Below are 2,817 nucleotides of genomic sequence, written 5' to 3' on the forward strand. Positions count from 1 at the left end.
AAGTTCTCCTCGTCGGGCGCGGCGAGCACGAGGCCGTTGAGGCACAGGAGCTGGTCGCCGGGCTCGAGGAGGCCCCGCGCGTCGCAGTCGGGCGACACGGACGACACGAGGAGCGTCCTAGCCGGCGGCGCCCGGGGACCGCAGAAGTCGTCGGCCGTCTCGGCGTCGGCGGCGTTGTCGTGGGAGCGCACGCGCCGGTGGCTCTTCGACGCCGCCCGCTCCGCCTCGAGCGCGCGCTGGCGCCGGCTCTGCTTCGCGGCCGCGCGCGGGTCCAAGGGCGGCGCGGACGACCCGTCCGAGTTCGCGCGGCGGTGGCCCCGGAAGGCCGCCGCGGCGAGGCCCTTGGACGCGGCCTCGGGCGAGTGGCGCGACCGCCGCGACACCAGCGGCGGCGGCGGCGGCGGCGGCGGCGGCGGAAACCCCGGCCGGCTCCGGGGGTCGCGGCCGAACGGCGCCGCGCCGGACGCGGACGCGGGCCCCGACACCACGTGGCGCACGAGGGCGAGCTTGATGCCCAAAGGCCCGCCGCCGAAGTCCACATCAAAAGACCGCGCGCGGCAGAGCATGGACGCGAAGAGCTCGCGCGCGTCGCGGCGCCGCGTGAGCGCGACTTCGAGCGGCGTGAGCCCCGCGTGGCACCGGAGCCGCGCGGCCCGCTTCGCCGCGTCGTCGGCCTCCTGTTCCTCGTCGCGCCCGTCGTCGGCGGCGGCCTCCAGAGACGCGGAGGCGCAGCGGATGAGCGCCGCGAGCGCGGACGCGTTGCCGCACGCCGCGGCGACGTGGAGCGGCGTCGCTCCGATGGCGTCCGGCGCGCACGCGTCGGCCCCCAGGCTCACCAAGAGCTCGACCATGCCCGCGCGCGGCGCCCCGAAGGCGCCGTCGCGCGCCGCGGCGACGTGGAGCGCGCGCGCCATCGTCGCGAACGCGCCGACGTGGCCGCCGGCCGCGCCGTCCTCGGCGGCCGCGCGGACCGCGCGCGCGTCGCCGAGGGCGATGGCCGCGTGGAGCTTGAGGACGCTCCGCGTCTTCGGGTAGAGCTCGATGGCCGGCGCGGGCGCGATGGCGCCGAGGTGCGCGGGCTTGGACGCGGTCGCGGCGAGCGGAGGCGGCCGCGGCGGGCCGTCGGCTTCCGGGTGGTTCCGCGCGTGGCCCTCCTCGGCCCGCGACGCGAAGGCGGCGGCCGCGCGCGCCGACGCCGCGCTGAGCTTCGTCGACGACGGCCGCGCCGGGCCCGGCTCGCCGAGGAGCGCCGCGAGCGACGACGTCTCGGCGGAGCCCGTCGTGCCGTGGTCGCTCTCGGCGCCCGCGACGGCCGCGTCCAGCGCTCGCTGGAACCGGAAGGTCGCCAGGTGGTTCGCGATGGCGCCGCCGGCGTCCTTGCTCCAGCCCAGGGGCTCCCGGTCGCTGTCGCCGTCCTCGGAGCTCTCGAAGTCGCGCGCGGACGACGACACGGACGACGACTTGTGGTCGCGCCGCTTCCACCAGCGGCGCGCCTCGCCGTCGGACTCGGGCCCGTGGCTGCCGTCGCCGTCGCTGTGGCTCGAGCCCGCGGAGCTGCCCCGCCGGTGGTGGCGGCCGGCGACCGTCGCATCGCCGAACGCGTCGCCGGGATCGCGGCGGCCGTCGTCCGCGCCGATCTCCGCGAGCGCGTCCAAACTCAGCCGGCTCCCGAGGCGCGCCTCGTCGCGGCCGAGGTAGTCGAGCATGCGCGTCGTCGCCTCGAGCGCGAGCTCGCGCTCGCGCGCCTTCTTCTCGTGGTCCCGCTGGAGATCGCGGATCCGCGCGACCTGCTGGAGCCGTAAGAGCTCGAGCGACGTCTCCGACGGCCGCGACCCCTCCAAGTCGCCCTCGGACGCCGCCGCCGCCGCCACGTTGGGCGCGGCGCCGAAGCCGCCGCCGACGCCCGCGCCCCGGCCCTCGGCGGAGAGGCGCGCCGCGCACGACCACGCGTACAACTTCGCCCCCCGGCTCCGGAGCGACCGCCACCGGGGCAGCCGCGCGGCGTTGAGCGACAGGTCGATGGGCTGGGGCGGGCCGAGGTGGCTCAGCATGCGCGCGCGGCCCCCCGTGTCGCTCTGTTGGAGCGGCTCGGACCGCGACGCCGCGCTGCTGCTCGTCGCGGAGCTCGGCGCGGACCGGCGGGCGGGCGACGGCGTCGCGGCGTCGCCGGGCCTCCGGCGCGGCGGCGTGCCCTGGAGGCCCTTGCGGCTCGAGCTCTGCTCCGGCGACCGCGGGAGCGGCGGCGGCGGCGCCGCGTCGTCGTCCTTCTTCTTCGCGAGCGCCGCGTGGTTGGGCCGGGCGCCGCGCGCCACGTCGCCCGCGTTCTTCCTCAGCGCCATGACCGCGTGGCCGTCTTCAGCCGCGGTCGGGCCGCCGCCGGGGGGCGGCAGAAGGAGCAGGGCCATCGCCGCGCAGCGCTGGCGCCGATTGAGTGGTCTATGCGGGGTCGCGGCCGCTTCTTTTCGTCTTTTTTTGTTTTGTGTGTGGTTTGGCTAATCCGTCCGTCTACTAGCAGGTCCTGTGCGCGTCTATTGACGTCTGGCTGCAGCAGGCTGCAGAGCCTGAGAGCAGACGCACTGTACCAAGAGCCCAATGTTTTGAGGATGAGGAAGAATTTTTTGGACCCCGTGGATCAACTACTGAGATACATGGTGAAGTGACGTCGCAAACCTCTCGATGACGCGTCTAAAGACACGTCAAGCGCCACACCTTTAAAAAACCCTCACCACGCCTCCTCGCTCCGCCGCCGCGCCGCGCGCGCCTTGGCCTTGTCGACGGCGTCCTTCTCCTGCTCCTCGCGGAGCCGGCCGAGGCGTC

The sequence above is a fragment of the Aureococcus anophagefferens genome (genome assembly GCF_000186865.1).
Source record: "Aureococcus anophagefferens unplaced genomic scaffold AURANscaffold_1, whole genome shotgun sequence".
NCBI classification, from domain to species: Eukaryota; class Pelagophyceae; order Pelagomonadales; family Pelagomonadaceae; genus Aureococcus; species Aureococcus anophagefferens.